We start from the raw sequence: 22,621 nt of genomic DNA, 5'->3' as shown, positions 1-22,621 counted from the left end.
AACATGAAAAATTACATGTTGAATTTCTTAATCCTGTTTTGGTGAATTTAAAAGTGGATTGCCACTGGAATGATTAATAAGCAATGAAATACGAAAACTATGTACTAAGTATGAAACATGTATAATAATTTGTAGCAAAAATTGCGATTGAAAAATATTAGAGTTGCAATATGCTTTTTTAAAATTGTCTTTCTTAAAAACTAATTTTGATCAATCAGATAATATAAAGTTATCTAGAAATGCAGTGAAATGCTCTTTACTAAATAGTAGTTTAATGGGAGAGTATATAGCAATACTCAAAAGAAGTTCTTTAATACCATAATTTTTTATTCGTTGAAAATGTAAATGAATTTCCAGCGTCACAGTAAGTCATGTTCATGGTTTGCATATTATTTCTACAGTTGATTTAATCAAAACTGATCATCTGTTTCCATCCGAAATGCCAATGTAAATGTAGAACAAACGTACAAAACACAATTCGAATATTTATAGCAGGATTATAAAGGGGTTCCTTCAGCTTTGCACCATTCTGTTTGTTGAAAATATTAAAAAAATAATTCAATCAGAGGTATACATTTGAATCATTATGAAATAGTTAATAAATATATGCGATTTCATTTAAGACAAATTTTGAAGAATTCTAAAGATAAATTTAGAAACATATTCTGCGGAAAAAAATGTAAATAATTTTAACAGCATATCATGCAATACACATAGATTCTTTTGATAATAAAAAAAGAGAATACTTATTTATTAGAACAGTTTAATGGTTTGTAAAATAATTTGCTTAAAAAATATTTCAAACTTTAAATGAAAGAGTTAGGAACTTAACTTATATGAAATGGTTTCATTTTTCCATACCCATCACAACCATTCTCAAATTTTAGTTAATAATCATAAATTATTCCTGTATAATAATAATAATAAAAACTTAAAAATTAATACAATAATAATATCACGCAAGTCACAAAGCAATTTCATTCAAATTATTTATGTTTTACTACAAAAAGTAGAATTTTGTGTAATTAGTAAAGATCAATATATAGAATATATATAGTATAACTGAAATTATGAAAATGATTGCCATGGAAATTTTGAAAAAAATATGAATGCAAAGCAAGTAATTAAAGTAAATTCCAATCAAAACAATAACATGGTAATGCTTAAAAATAAATCACATCAGAATCAAACATTAAACTTTTTATTTGTTTGAAAGTATTATAATAAAGGTAAACATGTTATTTTTTAAGACTTCTTTGAGTACATAAAATGCACGGAGAAAATCATTCTAAAAGATTGGAAATGACATTTCCAGTATAAAATATAATTCTGCTAATGAAATCAGAAGTCAAATTATTTAAATTTTTCATTTGATAATTTTTCCTCTCATTATGGTAATTGCTTAGTGGAAATTCTGGGTTTTTAAAATTATAGTTCTTATTAATACACATTTAGTGAAAATGCTAATCTGAGAATGGTTTTTATGCCATGTTCTAATATATAATACTGCAATTACCAAACATTTAATCTGAACTTAAATTAGTTTAATCATTTATTCGGTAATTTTAACAATTTGATGTCTATGTCTTTTACGAAATAGAATAGTAATGCTACATTAGTTAATTTAAATATTGGTTAAAATCATTTCTATAGAAAATTTTAAATGACGGTTTACTTGAGTAGTTGAAAAATGAATAATTAGTTATTTTCAAATATATTTCTTGATGAGATGCAAAGTGGGCCTAAATTAAGTTTTCAGGTGTGTTAAAAATATTTTACTCGAATAGATCAAGTTATTGTGTAGGTTGTATGCATCTTTTATTGGTTTAGTGCGATAGGGTATTTTCTTCACTTACATAAGTGGGATTTTGAAATGTTCCTTTTATGGTTTTTTCTTACATTTGAAATGCATAAGAAAGACAACAAATATATACATCTAGATTATTATATGCAAGTTATATCTTGATTCGATACTATGACATCTACGCTTCATAGTAGTTACTAGTTCAGCGATACAGCACAAAGTTGCGAAGGTCCTAGCATTTATTGCAAGTTTAAACTACCGTTCATTTCTGAAGCTCCAAATGTTCTTATGTGTTAAGGTAGCGAATTCGTTATAATTCGTATTCGTTATTCGTTCTCTTAATTTGAAAAAAGTTTAATGATAAATTGCCAACACATAAATGTAGATTTTACCTTACATAAAAATAAATTCATGAACAACAATGCTACAGGGGAATAAAGATACTTAAATTAAGTCATACAGTTCCAAATGTGATAAGAAAAAAATTGCTCTTTTATGATTTTATTAAAGCTCAACATCCTTTAAGAAACATCCAAGCAAATTATACTTTGAAAATAAAACAAATATATTAAAACGAATTTCATAAACTCAATTTACTATGAAAGAAAAAATAAATTTTAATGAAAATTCTGAAAACACATTTATGTGTAATATATTAAGCGAGTGACGAACTAACACTTTAAGGAACGCGTTGTCTTGTGTAAAAGATTTTATCATTTGTTACTTAAGAAATATTTTAAATATAATTTTATTTAATAATGTAATTATCAGTGTGATATCTAAATCAAAGTTTATATGAAATATAGAATTTGTTTTTCCTTTGATAATTTTACCATTTAAAGACAACTCAAAAATGTTATGCGATATTTATTGCTTGATAACAAACATATTATTCTATTTTGTTTGTAAAATTGTCATACAGGTAAACCACAACTAATTTTTTTATATACCTTTTTTTTACTTCTTACATTTTCAATAAATCATAATGGAATGTTGTTATTCAATATGAATGTTTATTATGATAAAGTAGTTTGCAAAAAAGAAGATTTCAATTTATCAACATGTTTATTTTTATTATTTTTTTCTGTGCATCTATATTAAAACTGTTGTGTTTGTACAACACTTATATCATCATAAAAAAAATGCATTACACACACATAAAATTAGGAAGCATAAAATTTAATTTAAGCAAAATAGATAAGTTTTGTTGCTTGCAAATGATTCAAAAAATAAAAGAAGACGCGTTTAAAGGAATTAAAATAGATTCTAATTCATTCTTGTTTTTAAATCTTCATTAAAAAATAGTCTAAGGATATGATCAAATTAATATAAGTAAAAAGAAATGTTCTATTTTTATATTTCACTCACTTAGATATATTTCATACAAATAACAAAAAAGTATTGTAAATTAGATATTTTATTTATTTTAGGTGCATATTCAAGGTTATTTTTTTTCAAATCAGTCTGAATTTTAAATTTAAGAAAACTGTCATTTAATAGACTGGAAGTTAAATTCCCTAGTTATGACTATGTATACAACACAAAACATAACAACATGGCATCTAAAATGAAAAATTTCACTTTAAGTTTACACATTTCAAAAACTCTTCTATCATGTCTTTTAAAAACATAATTTTTTTTTTCTAGTTTTCAAGTATAATCCGTATCACGAAGGTCCGTTACACTATTGGATAATAAAAGCAAGAAAGATAAAGGCAACATCAAAGTTGTTACTATAATCCCAGAGAGGGGAAAGAAAAAGTGTGAACACAAAAATTGAAAGATTTCTCTTCAGGATGACATTACTCATTATTTTTTATAGTAGTTTATTTTGGTGAAAATAGTTGGCTTGGAAATATATGTTCGCCTAATATGAGTTTAAGCTTTAACTTAGCCAAAATAAGTCAAAATTTTCAAGAAAAGGGGAAAAAAACTAATGCCAAGCTTTGGTCAGCGACAGACGTGATTCAAAACGATAAAGAATGTTCCACAATTTCGGTTTTTATCGACAATAGATAAAAGTTGCCTGATGGCCAGAGACGGACTGCGGGTGTTAAAATTTTTGAGGAAGCTGTTGACAACTAAATTAGAAGTATTTTTAAAGAGGTGATGAGAGGATTCTCATACGCAAAAGAACGCACAATTTTACACTAGAAAAGAATACTTGGTTTAAGATGGTAACAATACAAAAGCAACATCAAAGGAAATCATTAACAAATCGGGAAATGGCAGTGCAAAATGCGTGAAATAAAATAAGAATAATGTAACATTTCTTAATAAGACTCAAACTAAGAATTATTCTACATAGATATTAACCGTCAAAATAAAATTAATATTCTAATATACAGTTATTTAAATAATAAACAATTCTTTAAAATACTTAAACTAGATATTGTGAAAGTAATATATATATATAAAAAATAGCTAAGGTTGACATACAAACTAAATTAAATTTAATAGATAATAATTAAATCACAATCATTATTCTTCATTTAAAATTATTAATTTAACAAATATACACAATTACACTAACGTAATAATATTGATTGCCAAATATTTAACATATTTATATTAATTTGCATAGGTTAAATGTTATAATAAGGTATATTTATGTTATAAGCAGCTATTCATATGCGGTATCAATACCGCAAACAGTTAAACAATTACAAACTAAGGTAGACAGCGTTAAAGAGCACAAAAATATTATTAAATGCAGACAGCTGTTTCGGATGCTCAAAGGGCAACCTTCATCAGTGCAACAGAAAGAAATGAGAGAAAATAGGGTAAATATATAGAGAAAGGTGACGTCACAAGGGGATTAGAGCAACGACCAATAGGAGGGAAGGGTGAAAGGATGACGACGAATGGGAAGCAAGGAACAAAAAGGTGGGGGGGGGGTTAGTTAGGTTTAATCATAGATTTCCAAACAGGAGAAAGATAAGGAACGCTGGATAGGTCATTGACCAACAGTTTGGAATTTTTGAAAATATTATAGGACTCATAAAAATCTAAATCAAAAATTGAAGAACAATTTTGAATAACTTTAGAAGAAGAAAAATCAAAATTATGATAGGAGTCCCAACAGTGTTGGCAATAGATGAGGGTTTAAATTCTTGTTTTTTGACGTAGGCTTCATGTTCCTTGACACGGCACTTTAAGGCACGCTTAGTTTGGCCAATATATGAAAGGCCGCATTGACAATTAATTAATTAACATTTATAGAAACACATTTCAAGGGAATTACTATCAACTAAATAAGCACGTAATAACAGATTTATGAAGCATTAATTTGATGACGTTGGCCATGAATGCCTCCACGTTCATATTATTCATTAAATTCATCGGACATAGCGAATAAAAATTAGTTAAATATTAGTGTACGTGCAATAAGATTTTGTTCTGATTAAATAGAGCTATAAGCGTGCAAATATAACTGGAGTTATCTTTAAAATATATAAAAATTGATTCTTCTTTAGGCAACAACGGCTAACGCTTAACCAATCAGAAAATTCAATTTCGTTTTTTACTCATCCCGCTGTAACGGTCTGTCGTAGAATGTTCTAATATCGTCAGTGACCTTTCATCACTTTTGGTTGGGTGGTTTACCAGTCTATAAAAGACCGCAGACAGATTGCCAGGCATTAGTTAGGCATTAGATGAGTTCAGTAAATAGAGAACGAAAACAAGCCAATTAAAGAAAATATACCGAAAAAATTTTGAGTACTTTTTTTGTGAAGAATTTAATTACTAAGGTAATGTCTCAGTATGATTTAGCACAGTTTTTCCCCTCTGAGGAGGTGAACGTCTGATTCTAGGTCAAAAACATGACTTGCAATTGAGTGCTTTTGCAGTATTTTCATGTTCTGTTTCAGAAAAAGTGTAATAACTAAAGTTGTAGTTCTGTGAATTTCGCATAAAAAAGTACCATGATATGTTTTGCTTCAAATATGCTATTTGACCTATAGTGCAAATTGATCAAAATTCTCAACTTTTTAAACAAATTTCATTTTTTTAAAACTAAAACAACGCTAATGAATGAAGTAAAATACATTTTAGTAGCACTATTATTTGAAAAACGGTTACTTCTTAGATATTTTGAATGCAATTAAATACTTTCGATAACTGAAAGTACAACAATATGAGGCATGTATATTTACAAATTCTGTTTAATTGAAAATCATATGATTTAAAATACGTAGTTAAGCAAAATATGATATTATAATGTTCTCTTTTTTACTGCCAGAAATAACAAAAATATCGTTGAAATATTTCGTAACTTGAATATATTTAAATAAGTTGAAACGCTCTTCTTAAAACTTAAATGTTTATTTTTAACAATATCATGGTTTAAATTTTAGTTTTCGTATAATTATTCATAGTTGTCTGAGAGTTTTGTTCAATTTCCTTTGAAAAATTACCAATATTGTAAATTATATTTTATTAAAGAGTAAAAATTGTATTCAAATTATTTACTTTATGATATTCATTTTAATCTTTTGAATGCGAAAGCACAATTAAGGGAGAAATAATATTAATTCGTTGAATAGGAAATAATAAAACGACAAGATGATTATTGACGCCAATGATAGTTAATTAATTAACAGTTGAAAATTGAAGTAAAAAATAAGCCATGTAATGAAGAGGAAAACTAATCGAAAAATTAATTCAAGTAAAGAAAATTAATTCCGAATGAAAATTTAATATTGGAAGTATTTGAAATAAAAAAAGAGTTTCGCACTAAAAGTAAAATTAATGGACAAATGAAACTGTTTCGTTATAGGGTATCGTAAAAAGTCGCCATACTATTGCTGACACCAATGATGCATAATTCTGGAAATGAGAGCACGACATCATGGCAATTAATGCAGTTTTAATAGGCTCTAAATATACTCTAATATTGGTAAAAAGTAGAGTAAACTTGATGCCGATTACAGCTACACCAATACTGAAAATTTTTAATTTTGAGGATAGAGAAGTACAGGAGAAAATAGATTTACTGTGATAAATTTTAAATGTCATAAGTTGTCTTGAATTGTGGCGTAACTACCACTACGAATATTAAACAACAATTTACTGGTATATAAGATATGCTGACTTAATTCAATCACGAGGTACCTTTTGATAGATGAAGGTTGGCATTGTCGATAACAACTCACTCCCCACATTGGTGACCTTCGGACGTGATTTGAACACGCAGTAGCGCCCACTTCGATCTGGTAACGCCTACTTCTGTGGATGATCCACATTGAACAGATGTGACTGCATCATTATTCACCTCCTCACGCTGTTGCGGCTCAGTTTCACTCACACACAACGTATACACTTGACTGCTAAAGGCAGCACAGGAGGGACTACGACTGTGAAGTTAATACTCCTCTTACATTTCAGCACTCAAAAACCCGGTGACCTAAATTTCAGTACTCCCGGTCTTTCACAAGTACAGCAACTAGTGGTATTCGTTCATCGAATTCTTTCCCCGATACAATTTTGGTGGGGGAGTATTGTGGTGTAACTACCACTACGAATATTAAACATCAATTCACTGGCATATAAGACATGCTAACTTGATTCAATCACGAGGTATCTTTTGATAGATGAGGGCTGGCACAGTCGATAACTCCACCCCCACAGAATAACAGCGTTATTCCAGAAAATATTGAATGCAGTTAGCCGTTATATTGGTGAGATGAGCTACAAAAAATGTGTTTTATTTTATCAAATATGTTAAAGCCACAGAGAAAGGAAACAAATAATCTATACATGAAATTAAATTAAGAATTTGTACGAGTCTGTCTGTGTGTGTTTATATGCCGAATTGCCGTTGTACAGTAAGCTCTAAAAATACGAAACTAAAAATAAATCTAAATAAGTAAAATTATAAATGAATTACCTAGCCTTAGTTTTGATTGTTTAATTAGATTTTAAATTCAGAGATATTTAAAAAATGAGATTTTCTTATTGACTTAGAGGAAGCCAGTGTTTTAATTAAATTTTTTCAAATATTTTATAGATAGCTTATAGCTCTCATAAAAAACTGTTTATTGCACTTCCTGTTATACTTTTATTTTAATTCTTATGCAAGATTATCTGAGTGATCTGCTTTATCGTGGTAGCACAAACATACTACATCACTAAATTATTATTTCTAAGTTTATTCGAAACCACATGTTTATTTTGTTTATAGTTATGTTTTTATTCCGTGATTTTACAAAATCAAGCAATTTAAAATCTACGGTAATTGAAATAAAAACAACTGAAAGACTTTTGTATTGAAAGACAAAATTATTGGAATAATGGAACTTATTTACTGAGTAATAAGTGTGAAAAAGCACAAATATTATTACTGATGCTAAGAATAATTAATTTTGATAAATTATTAATTAAAGTACAATAATAAGCTATGCACTAAAAGCCAAAATTAATTGAGAAATGTTACTCTGTTCGTTTAAGGAAACGCACAAATTAGCAAACCATAATTTATGTCGATGATGCTCAATTAATTTTGATAATAATTAATTTTGATAACTGTAATTTTAATAATAATTAATTTTAATAACTGTAATTTTGAAAATAATTAATTTTGTTTGATTTGATAATAATTAATTTGATAACTTTAATTGCATAAAAATAGGCTATGAGTTTAAAAGAAACTTGCGTGAACCACATCTTGTCGAAATCAGGAGTGCTTTGAATAATGGAAATGAAATCATTTTTCAAAAACCTTAATATATATCGTTCAGTAGTTACCGTACCATCTACGGATTTCAAACTGATTATTTCGTGACTGTATATTGCACACTGAAAATTCCTCCGATGAAGGTGAAGAGACATTTACATCCCGATTTGCGAATTATGAGTCCCCCAAAAACATCATTTTCGATTTTTGACGAACCCATCCAAACGAAAATAGACTTCGTCCCTAAGCCAAACAATATTCACAACAAATTCCTGTCCGTAAATTCTCTTGACAATAATGCTGGTGGAACACAACCGCTGTTTCATGGCCATGGTTCTTAATGTCTGATGGATTTGAATTTTGTGTATGGGAAGAGATGTAGGCCTTCAAGAACATTTTGTTCTACCTGCTGTGCAGCTCGTCTGATTGACTTCCTTGGGTTTGCATGAAACACAACGCGCATCTTCACTATGTTTTAAGGCATTTTCACACCTGTTTTCGACCGATATTGATAACATTGTTATCACAAACACTACCAGTTCGCTCAAACTTGCGAACTAAATTTTTGATTGTTAGCACACTTGGACGGGTTGCCTTCAGCTTATGCTTGGCCACAAACTTTTTATTTGACCAAGCGGGTTATTTTGGCTCTCATTAGCCTTTACAGGCAATTTACTCGCAGGCACGATGCTCGTGGCATTTACATTTGCAAATTGATGACAAAAGCAAGTTACGTAAAATAATGCATATTATAATTATTAAATATGATTTTACACTGCATAATCAATTATGCTTTCGAGACAATTATTTCCATTACTTATGAAGAATCTACTCTTGTCTAGTGTTATATTTGAAATTTTCTTTTCTTTTCATCGTCTGAATTTATAGTAGTATAGCAGTACACGTTGTTACCATGTTCATGAATGTATGAGTGAAAACTGTTTTTTTTCCTATGCCTAGTTAAATTTATTTCGATACTGTCCCTTTTTTCCATGAAAATATGAATTTCATGGACAATGGGATTTTGACCTGGATGAGAGTAAGAATGGGGTATAGACTTTCATTGGCATAGTCTAATAAAACTCAAGTGAGTGCTAAATGTTTTGTCTCGTTACTGTTCATTGAATTACGGGATGTAGTATTTGTGAATGAAATATTTGTGCTTATATTACTTTTAGTACGATACAACATTTTCTTACTTAGATAAAATTTATTATTATTTAAATGCTTCAGCATTGGGAGTGAATGGTAGGAGATTTTGGTCTTATTATATACCACAAACAAAATTACTTAACAATGTTTACTGTGATGCCACTTCTTAATATTAATAAAACAGTTATATGTGGAAACAAATTATGAAAGAGAGAGCCTATCATTTGAGCATGCCATAAAAACCATTTATTCGGTAAAATTTACTTTTTAGTTCTGTATTTTTTACTTAAAGTGTAGCGATAGGAACTATAATCTTGAAAACCAGAATTTCAGATAAAACCATTAGCATCTGAACTAAAAAATTATCAAATAAAGGATTTAAATAATTTAATTTCTTTATTTTTATTACCATAATTATGTTTTTTTTTATCAGTAATAACATTATTAAGAGATACGATTATTTGAAGAGATTTTTCCCACATAGTTTACACTAAACATTTAAATATTCATAAATAAATTGCGAATATGTAAACAATGGAATAATAAATGCATAAGAAGTATTTTCTTTGACGTAAACTAATTGCATTTTGGATAAAAAAGTACATATAATGCATATTATCATTAACTATGCTTTTCACGTTATTAACTATGTTTTTATGTTAATGCATATTATCATTATTAACTATGTTATGAAAGCAGAAAGCGCTTTGTATAGAATTGAAATAAATTCCAATTCATTCCTATTTTTTTAACGTTTTGTAAAATATATACTAATGATATGAACTAATGAATATTTGAAAAATGATATTCGAATTGAAAATAAAAATGCTTTTAAAAATGAACACTATCTGTTACAAAAACTAATGTTCTTCTGTAACATTAGGACACATAATTACTGCTTTTTTGGCCAAATTTTATTAAAAGTTCTAATAAGCAGTCTCTTTCATAGCATTACAGTGTAAAACTTGAGTATAACATTGATATATTCCCCAAAAAATAATGAAAAGAATTGTAAATTAGATATCTCATTTATTTTAGTCGTATATCCAACATTAATTTTTTGTTCTCAAATTAATCTGAATTTTAAACTTCAAGAAAAGTAATTTCGTCAAAGCTAAAGAAATATTTCGTCAATCTATTTAAAAGAACAAAAAAACTCGCAATGTCTATCGTACAGAAATTTTTTAATCATTACTTTGACGTCGACACCATATAGATTTCACAACACAAGACAGATAGAACGGAGAGATAAATTATACCAATGTTCGAAGCGGATGTCGAATACCGGATCTTCCTGGCAAAAAGCTAACTTCTGTACCACCACACAGGCCGATTGGCATAAATCGTCACTTTTTTTCCGTTGTCTTGTCTTTATACTAAATTCATTATAATCATTCTAGTTAATAGTCTCCCAAATTGCTCTATGATGAAGTTTCAAGTTGAGGAAAGATTTTCGTCATGTATTTGAGTGTTCACGTTTTGTCACAAATCACGTAATTTCTTGAAAGAGAGATTCTTGAAATTAACGAAATGGTGCTCAAAGATTTCTGAATCGTTAAAAATGTGAGAGCTTGATTTCTGAGAGCGTGTTTAAAATAATATTAAACTCCTTTGCTTAAGCTTATAAAAAGTAGGCTGTACGTTAAAATATAGCCAAGTATTGATAAGAAAGTACTTCGTTTGAAATTGACAGTTCCACCAGCAGATAAATTTAAATCTGAATCTATGATAATATCTTTTACTTTTTTAATAACAGGTTCACAAACATTGACATTTCTAAAATTTTTGCGACAGGGTGTCAAGTGGCAGCATAATTTTCTATTATTTTCAATTTCAATTGAAACTTGTGAACTAATACCCACACAGAAAAAGAGACATGCTGTAGGAAAAACGATTAGTTTTACTAAAAAAAGAATCATTTTTGTCGTCAAAAATGCGGTATTCATTTGTGAAAGGCATAACCCAGTAAAAATTTGTACAGATATGCTTGAAATGTGTAAAAGTGAGAGAAAAGAAAATGTGCTTTGAACTTCTTTAGTAATTTTTAGCAGTCTATGATACTCACTTAAAGTATGATGCAATACATTTTTTGAAAGTACCATTAGATTAAATTGATTCCTAAATGAAAAAAGTATTTTAACCATGCTTAAACATATATTACAATATAGTATTGTAAACAGACCCGGCAAAAAAATGTAAAACAGACACATTTCCAATGATTTAAAGTAAAAATATAAATACAAATTAATCGGCAATTCATTAAAATTTAAAAAATATGCAAAGGTTTTAGCATACGATTTCAGATCTTTCGTTTTCCATGCGAAAAGAAAGGTAAACACATGAGCAAAAACAAACAGAAGTACTGTTGAAAAAACTCCAAAATGTGAATTTTGCTTACTTTTTAAAGCATTGCTGAAATGGAAAGTAGAAAGCACTCGAATGGCGCGCTTTATTTTCTTTTCTTTTTTCATTATTAATGACCACCACATGAAAGATATTAAACTAAAAATGGTAAGCATTGAGATTGTAAGCAATAGTTTATCAGGATCATTATAATAAAGTATAACAACCATAACCACGGCGTCAACATAAAGAAATAAAAGTAGCAAACTGAAAATTATTTTTGAAATATTTGAAATAAATTTCAAGCGTTTGGAGGTTTTACAACTTAAATTAATGCCAAACAATATGAAGATCGCGTTTACATAAAATTCAAATTAATCCCTTTCATCATCATTTCTGCGTTTTGACAAAGTTTTTTTAACCCTAGTTTTGGTAATAAGCATACTATATTTTAATAGAGATAAGCCTAATTTAAAACTTTAAATTGTGTAATAGAAAAGCTTCTTCTAACAATTAAACTACAATTTCAAAATAAGAGAGGTTTATGTTGAATAAAAAGATAATATGTTTTAATGTGTAAAAATTTAAAGAAACAAATAAAAGCAAATTGTAGACTTATTAATCTTTTAAAAAACGAACTTTTCAATCCGAAGCACAAATTACGAATTTTTAACAATTAAAATATGTAGATAATTATCTTTATACGGGCTCTTAAGTTTTTTTAATATCAAGTAAACGTTTACAACAAATACTGTACAATGTATTATATAATTTTTAAGAGTAGGAAAATTATGGAAAAAAATCTTTAGTCTAAGAAATTGGTCAGTGAATTATAGCAAGTATAATTACATGTTGAATTTCTTAAACCTGTTTTGATGAATTTAAAAGTGGACTGCCACTGGAATGATTAATAAGCAATGAAATACGAAAACTATGTACTAAGCATGAAACATGCTTAATAATTTGTAGCACAAATTACGATTGAAATATATTAGAATTGCAATATGCTATTTTAAAATTGCCTTTCTTAAATACTCATTATAATCAATCAGATAATGTAAAGTGATACAGAAATGAAGTGAAAATCTATTTACTAAACATTAATTTAAAGGGAAGTTTATAGTAATACTCAAATGAAGTTCTTTGATATCATAATTTTTTTTTCGCTGAACAGGTAAATGAAATTTTAGCATCACAGTAATTCATGTTCAGGGCTTGCATACTATTTCTACAGTTGATTTAATCAAAACTGATCATCTGTTTCCATCCGAAATGCCAATGTAAATGTAGAACAAACTTACAAAACACAATGTGAAAATTTATAGCATGGTCATAAAGGGGCTCCTTCAGCTTTGTACCATTCTGTTTGTTAAAATTATTAAAAAAATAATTCAATCAGAGGTATTCATTTGAATCATTATGAAATAGTTAATAAATATATGCGATTTCGTTTAACACAAATTTTGAAATTAGAATTTGGAGACTTCGAATTTTGAAGATTTCTGAACATAAATTTAGAAACATATTCTGCAGAAAAAAATGTAAATAATTTCAACAGCATATCATGCATAACACATAGATTCTTTTGATAATAAAAAATGAGAATACTTATTTATCAGAACAGTTTAATGATTTGTAAAAAAATTTGCTTAAATATTATTTCAAACCTTAAATGAAAGAGTCAGGAACTTAATTTATATGAAATGGTTTCATTTTTCCATACTCATCACAACCATTCTCAAATTTTAGCAAATAGCCATATTTTATTCATTTTTAATAATAATAATAGAAACTTAAAACTTAATACATTAATAATGTCACGCAAGTCACAAAGCAATTTTATTCAAATTATTTGCGTTTTACTTCAAAAAGTAGAATTTTGCGTAATTAGTGAAGATCAATATATAGAATATATATAGTATAACTGAAAATAGGAAAATGATTGCCATAGAAATTTTGAAAAAAATATTAGTGCAAAGCAACTATTTAAAGTGAATTTCATTCAAAATAATAACTTGGTAATGTTGAAAAATAAATCACATCAAAATCAAACATTAAACTTTCTATTGGTTTGAAAGTATTATAATAAAGGGAAGCATGTTATTTTTTTAAACTTCTTTGTGTACATAAAATGCACGGAGAAAAACATTCTAAAAGATTGAACAGGACATTTCTAATATAAAATATAATTCTGCTAATAAAATCAGAAATCAAATTATTAAAAGTTTTCATTTGATAATTTTTCCTCTCATTATGGTAATTGCTTAGTGGAAATTCTGGCTTTTAAAATTATAGTTTAGTTTATACCACACATTTAGTAAAATGTTAGGTTTTTCTAAGGTATAATAATGCAATTACCAAACATTTAATCTGAACTGAAATTAATTTAATCATTTATTTGGTAATTTTAACAATTTGATGTCTATGCCTTTTACGAAATAGAGTAGTATTACTACATTAGTTAATTTAAATATTGGTTAAAGTCATTTTTATAGAAAACTTTAAATGACGGATTACTTGAATGACTGAAAGATGAATAATTAGTTATTTTCCAAATATATTACTTGATAAGATGCAAAATGGGCCTAAATTAAGCTTTCAGGTGTTTTCAAAATATTTTACTCGAACAGATCAAGTTATTGTGTATGTTTTTCATGCATCTTTTATTGGTTTAGTGCGATAGGGTATTTTCTTCACTTACATAAGCGGGATTTTGAATGTTCCTTTTATGTTTTTTTCTTACAGTTGAAATGCATAAGAAAGACAACAAAAATATACATCTAGATTATTATATACAAGTTATATCTTGATTCGATACTATGACATCTACGCTTCATAGTAGTTACTAGTTCAGCGATACAGCACAAAGTTGCGAAGGTCCTAGCATTTATTGCAAGTTTAAACTACCGTTCATTTCTGAAGCTCCAAATGTTCTTATGTGTTAAGGTAGCGAATTCGTTATTATTGTTCTTTCTTTTTCGTTTTTATGTTATCGGTTATTTAACTTGACGAGAAGCATGCAATTTTTAGTATTATGCCCTTGAGCTTGTGTGTATCTAAAATAAATTTATTTATTTACTGTTACACATTCAGGATTATAGGAAACAAATACCTCCACTTTGCCTAGTATTTGGTGAAAAGGATAATTGCATAAAAGGAGCACCACACAATATTTTTTTGTTTCAAATATGCTTGCGTGACCTATTATAAAGTTATATTTAATTGTCAAATTTAAAAAAAAGATTTTCTTGATAAAATAATACTTAAATGAAGTAAAATACATTTTTGCAACCTTATTATTTGAATAACGGCTATTTCATAGATGCTTTGACGACTATTTTATTCGCCAATTTTAATATATTCTGATTTAATTATCAGTCCCTCTTTTCTATGCTGAGGTGAGCGTTGGTCAACAAATGGGACAGTTCTGGCTACAAATTAATTGACAGCTCTGGCCGAATTGTAGGAATTTATTATGCACAATGCAGCGGAAGTCTGAGAAAACATTCATTGCCAGGAATTTTCAGAGACTTTGAAATGATCTCTTCAGTCTTGCTTCAGTCACTTGATTGCTGCGCTGTTTCTGTATCTAAAGCATAGGACCAAGTTTTATTAATGGTATATTAAAAAGGAATTGTCTACTGAAAACATTCCTGGTGTTGCTTGAACATATATCTAATGAAGTTACAACAGCCTGAAACAACAAGATATATGCGACGCGTCGCAGCCTTAAATTATCTTTTGACATCGTTAAACAGGAAATAAATTGTATATGGACTTGTTAAATATTGCCTCTTGTTGTCAAACGATTCCATTTATCAATATATATGGTCCACCCAAACCATTGTTCATTTTCGATGGAATCTATACTATCCTTATAATTTTTATACCAATCAAACACTGTTGTTTTAATAAACATTTATCAACAGAAAATGTTTTACAACTTTTCAAATAATCTTGTAGAAAAATTTAGCTTTCAAATATTGAATACTTGTTCCTTGATAAACCAATTTCAAAATTTCAGAAAATCATGAGAAACTTACTGTAGAAAATACCGGTGCTTATTGAAATCTATTTTACTTTTAAATACGTTTCTACTGTAAAGTACTGTAAAGTACTATACCGTAATTTTTACTACAGTATTTATTTCATTAGATTGAGTAAATGCTTTAATGATAATTATTGCTGTAAGAATTATTGTATATCTGATTATTTTGTTTTGTAACATGCTCAGATGATCTCTGGTAAAGAAAAAAGTCATTGTCTAATACCAGTAAGTTGCAAATTATTTTAAGCAAAAAGGGATTCAAATTTATCTGAAAGTGAAATCGAGTCGGTGTTGTTATATCAGATAGAAATGCGCTTAGAGGATAATCGAAGGTAAGTTTTTTTTTTTTGGGGGGGGGGACAACCAATGGCGGTTAGGATGTGTTTTAGATGTAAATATAAGTTCAGGACAGGTTAAGGTAAGTTTTCTACAGCCTCGTGGAACCTTGTTATCATACTGATGAGCGGGGGAGCCATTGATATTGAAAGTAGACAAAACTCAGATCACTATGAAGGTTGATGAACAAACGGCAACAAGACAGGAATATTCCATGCAGCCAAATGAGAGGAAAGTAATAAACGTAAGGATAACATTGCATCCTTTCTACCTATTAAAAAAAATATATATTGTTTAAATGGTTCATTAATTACGAATACTGTTTATAAATATTTTATATAGTTAAAAGTCATAGATGTTTTAAAATTTTTATAAAATATTTCCTATGTAATAAATGTTGTTCATATCATGCAACTAGTTAATGAATTTTATGTTTATATTCAAGGGTAAGTAATTTTCTTACATAAAAGATTAAATACACTCGGTAAAAATATAAATGGTTCCTTTAAGTACATTTCAGAGCCCAAAAGTATTGGATAAACATTATTTCTGATATAAATGATCTTTGCATTTAGTAAAATATTATTTTTATTGGATGAAGAAATTTAAGTTTTGTATTACTTTCCCATGGATATTATACAAAATGTATCAGATGTAAGGGGAAAAAAACACAGTTGCACAACGCAGCACTTTTCGAATTCTTGATATCCTTTCTGTTAAGACTAACATGAGCTAAATAGTATTTTTTTTTAAAGAAATCGTTAAAAAATTAGGTTTTATTTTCTGTAAAAATAACTAAACTGAAAAAATGTTTAGGTTTCCTCCTTTATACGTTCATTTAATCAGTTTCTGTGCTCAAGATGTGCGATTAAGAATAGTAAATATAGATTTTAAATCATGTAAGAAATCATATTTTTTGAAAAACATGCTAATATATTTTTTCTTCCTTGACAAACTTGAGAAAGATAAGGTTAAAGTGCGGAAAATATTTTATTTTTGTAGCTAGTTAAACTGTTATTTTGCAAAGAGCCTATTTTTATATTTATTCCTGATTGATTATAATATTCAAATATTTATCTTCAAAGAGAACAATTTTTTCATAAAATTCTTTACGGTTAAAATGCGCACTATTTATGATATGGAAAAAAGAAGCATATCATATCAAAAAGTGAATGCTTACGATCGTATTCATTTGTAATGCATGTCGATTAATATTGTGGGTTTGTATGATTTAGCATACAAAATCATAGATTGAGTTTTATCAAGAACCGTTTTTTGCATTGTTCGTGAATATAAAATGAAACGAATATAGTTAAATAGCGTTTTATTTATCGTTAAAAGCTTCGTGACTCACGGGAGTACATTTTGTAATGAAAGCGAGCAATTTTAAATAAGAAGAATTTTCATTCTTGAATTTTTATAGAAAATGTTAACCATTGCTTTATTAATGCTTTTCTTTGAAAAAGGTTGATAGTCGAATTTTAACTGAATTGCGTTTGCAGGCATAATTTTATTTCACATTTGATATTACCGTTAATACTCGCATATTTTTAAAATTTAATTTGGAAAAAAATTTTTTAGTTTACTTTTGCGGCTTCTAGAAAAAAAAGTAACTTAATGATATTTATGTTAATACATACCACACACATATATACCACATATATAAAGAATATGTGCGTTGAATAAAAAATACTTGAATATTTGGTATTTTAGGTGAATTGTATTTCTTCGATTTTTAAAAATAACTACTTTTATTAATGAAGAAATGGTGTTAATAAATTGTATTATACTACTTAATTAACAATGTATCTTAAACATATAATATTAATAACATTGTAAGTTGAAATACGAACAATAGAGCAAATTTTTTAATTAAAAGTTTGAATACCAAGCAAAACATGATGTATATCAATATTTTTGGACGTTATTTATAATAATATTAAAAGGAAATAGTTAGATGTATAGATAGATAGATAAATAGATAGATAGAGATAGATAGATAGATGAGAGAGAGATAGATGTTCAACTAGAAATCGCTTTAAATTAAACTAATAAAGATTTTTTTAGCACACATTTTTAAAGATTACATAATCGATGTCTGTTAGCTCATTTCTCTCACGAATAAAAAATAGATTTTATGGCACTTTTATTGATATTTCATGATAATTTATTCATTATATCAGATAAATTTACGTGGAAGTACGAGTAGACTACATATCCAAATTAGTATCCCTTCAGCTATCTGAAACCACGTGCTTAATTTGTTTATAGTTATGCTTTTAAAACACGCTTCTATAATACTTAATAATTTTAAATCAATGGTAAATAAAATAAAAATAATAAGGTGTGTGTGAAAAGCAAAATTATATGAGAAATATTACGAATTTGCTTAAAAAGAGTGAAAAAAATCGTCATACCAACTATACATACTGATGATATTTTATTCATTATATCAGATAAATTTACGGGGAAGTACGAGTAGACTACATATCCAAATTAGTATCCCTTTAGCTATCTGAAACCACGTGCTTAATTTGTTTATGGTTATGCTTTTAAAACACGCTTCTATAAAACTTAATAATTTTAAATCAATGAGAAATAAAATAAAAATAATAAGGTGTGTGTGAAGAACAAAATTAAAGGAGAGATATTACGAATTTGCTTTAAAAGAGTGAAAAAAATCGTCATACTAATAGCAACGCCAATGATGCTTAATTCATTTTAGTAAAAGATATTATTTAAAGAAGAAAAAAGATCATTTACTAAAAAGCAAAATTGATAGAGAAGTGGTACTAATTCATTTAGGAGAAGTTTAAAAAATCGTCATAAGAATCGTTAAAAATAAGTTATGTTATAAATAAACATAACGTCGGAAAAAATGTATAAGATATGAAAAAATAAAGTAAAATATGATAAAAAATAAGGTATAATGGTAAAGTATGGAAAAAAAAGGCAAAATAGATAAATAGCATTAATTCCTTTATGTGAAAACTATAAAATAGCTATGATATTATTTGACACCAATGATACTTAATACGTTTGGTAATCAATTCTAATTGAAATAAAAAAAGTAATCTTCGCGCAAAAAGTAAAATTAAGGTACGAATTCGTTTAAGGGAAATGTAAAAAATCATCATAGTTTTATTGATGGCAATGATGCTTAGTTAATTTTGATAAAAGGAAATATTGTTTTTGATATAATTTGTCCACTTTTAATAGGTACTAAATATACTATTTATACAAGACATTATTGTGCAATATTTGGTACCGATTAAAGCTGCACGAATACGGGATAGTTTAAATATATTGTGGAAATAGTTTTGTTCCATGGTTTCTTCGAAACAGACATGAACAGGCCGAAACAGATAATTGTGGTAAAATTTGACTATCATGAATGACAAATGACACTGATGTCAGTTAGTCCATTTTTATGTATAAACTACTAAAAACCTGTTCTGCACACGAAAATTCACCATTGATGGGTAAAAATTAATTCTTAATTTTAAAAAAGACATTCTTTTTGGTTTAGTTATTGTGGTTTATATATATTTTAGTTTTAGGCATCAATTTGTAGTTTTTCTCAGTACTGATTTATTAACAATTTACTTTTAGTTTTCTACTTGAACGACGAAGTATGGTGCAAATTAAAGTATACGTCGAGTTTAAGGCATTCAATCAACAGCATTTTGATTTTCCTGGATTTTTGAAAATATAAACCTATTGAAAATACCCCTCCCCTAAAAAAAGTACGGGATTCTCTCGAACAGCAGGTTCAAAAATGTTAAGAGAAAAGGTGGAAGTCGCAAAAAAGAAGAGCGTGTGTAAAGAAAATTAACTCTAGTTGATTGATTGGGAATTTTAACGCAATATTTGTGCAAAGTATTCATTTTTATGGTAGCGAAATTTTTTAATAAAATTTTGTATAATTTATTAAATGATAACTGGTCTCAGTACGGAATTGAATTAAGAGCACAGGACAGGATTCTTTACAATAAATACTATAGTGAAAGGAAAGAATTTATTTTTAATTATGATTTTATTGACAAATTTTAGATAACACATTGGAATGGATACATATAATAATATTTCTACTAATAACGAAAACGCTACGAAGCCATTTTTTGACATTAATCGAAACAAATAATTTTTACAAAATGATTTGGAGTTAAGACAATGTTAACAACAGTGTATAGCAATGGATAATATAGCAAAATAATATAAAAGGGTTCTAAAAATCACATTTTAAAAAAAGATTAATGATGACATAGTTTCATTTTTAATATACTTTCACATATAAAAAGGAGATAGATTATTTATAAATACACCTGCAATATTAGATTATATGTGATAAATAGTTGATATATATTCCTTCGAGCATAGCATAAAATTCATTTATTATTTAAAATTTACTTTTCAGTCTTGTATTTTTTTCGAAATGTGTAGTAATAAGAGCCACAATTTTAAAAACCAGAATTTTTGACAAATCATTACCATATGAACTGGAAAACTAACAAAAGAACAGTTTAAATATTGGATATTTTTGTTTCGATTACCAAATACGAGTATTTCATTACCATACAGAACGGTAATTGTACCAGTTTTCTTTCTCCGTGTAGTTTTAACTTAATATTTTGATGCCCATCAGTAAAAAGTGAACATGTAAGCAATGAAATAGATAAATAAATAAGTGTATAATGCATTTTATTTAAAATAAAAGAAAGTGCATACTTTTTTATGCATTACTATTTCTGTCACCGATTAAATTCAACTGAGTGTCAAATGTTTTGTCGCGTGACTGTTCATTTATAGGGATTTATAGTTAGATCATTTATAGATAGATTATTCAATAGTGTTGTGACTATGAAGAAACGCAAGTACGATACTTCTACTTCTCTTAATTTAAAAAAAAAGATGATGGTTAAATGTAAGCATATTAATACAGATATTACTTCACATAAAATTCAAAAGGTCGAAAGAAACAGGGAGATAAAAATATTTAAATAAATTCATAGTTTATCTAATGTGATAATAAAAAAAAATTTTCTTTTATGATTTTATAAAAACTTAACATCCTTTAAGAAACATGCAAGCAAAATATATTTTTAGAATTAAAAAAAATAACAAAATATTAAAAAATAATTTCAAAAATTCAATTTATAATGAAAGAAAAAGATAAATTTTAATGAAAATTCTAAAAACACCTTTATGTGCAATATATTGAGCGAGTGAAGAAATAACACTTTAATGAACGTGAAGGCTTAAAAAAAAAGATTTTATCAGCTGTTACTTAAGAATTATTTTAAATAATTTTTATTTAATAATGTAATCATCACTCTGATATCTGTATAAAATATGTTTTCACAGTGATAATTTTATCATTTAGAGAGAACTTAAAAATTTTGCAGTCATATTATTCCAATTTCTAGCATTTTGCTTGGAAAACTGTCATGCAGGTAAACAGCCACCATTTTTTAAAAATATTTTTGTTTCCTCTTGCATTTTTAATAAGTAATAATGGAATGTTTTTATTTAATAAGAATATTTATTACGATAAAGTAGTTTGAAAAAAAGAACATTTCAAATTATCAATTTGTTTATTTTCATTATTTTTTTATTTTCATCTATTTTAAAAGCGTGTGTTTGTATAGCACTTATATCATTAGGCAAAAAACGTTGTATACACATAAAATTAGGTAACATAAAATTTAATTTAAGCAAAATAGATAAGTTTTTTTGTTTGCAAATGACTCAAAAAAGGATAGAAGGCGCTTTTTAAAGAATTAAAATAAATTTTATTTTTTAATATTTGTAAAAAAATATTCTATTGATATGATCAAATGAGTATCAGCAAAAAACATATTTTTTTTAAGGAAATTCTTTTACAAAATGAACACTATTAGCTGTAAGAACTAATGTTCTTCTGTAATATCGGAACAAATAATTACTTCTTTTCTTGTTCCGATTTGGTTGAAAAATCTTGTATACCGTCATTTTTAGAATATTACAGTAAAAAAAATATAAATATAACTTTGATACATTTCATACAAATGACCAAAAATAATTCTTAATTAGGTATCTAATTTATTTCAGGGGCACGCTCAACATTAAAAAAAATATTTTTTTCAATCAATCTGAATTTTAAAATTTAAGAAAATTGTCATATAATAGACAGAAAGTTAAATTTCCAAGTTATGATAAGGTATAAAACACAACGTGGCATTTAAAATAGAGAATTACCCACTAAGTTTACATATTTCAAGCT

The 22,621-nt window shown here is 27.2% G+C and overlaps 1 protein-coding gene across 1 annotated transcript in view; it reads right to left on the bottom strand.

Annotated features, from left to right (window-relative positions):
• The window catches only part of LOC107443118 (astacin-like metalloprotease toxin 5), a 464,016-nt gene that overhangs the window by 218,111 nt on the left and 223,284 nt on the right, over positions 1 to 22,621 (bottom strand). The window lies entirely within an intron of this gene.

The sequence above is a fragment of the Parasteatoda tepidariorum genome, chromosome 7, assembly GCF_043381705.1.
Source record: "Parasteatoda tepidariorum isolate YZ-2023 chromosome 7, CAS_Ptep_4.0, whole genome shotgun sequence".
In the NCBI taxonomy this organism is placed as follows: Eukaryota; Metazoa; Arthropoda; class Arachnida; order Araneae; family Theridiidae; genus Parasteatoda; species Parasteatoda tepidariorum.
The sequence above is the reverse complement of the archived record's forward strand: the minus strand, read 5'-3'. Positions and strand labels throughout refer to the sequence as shown.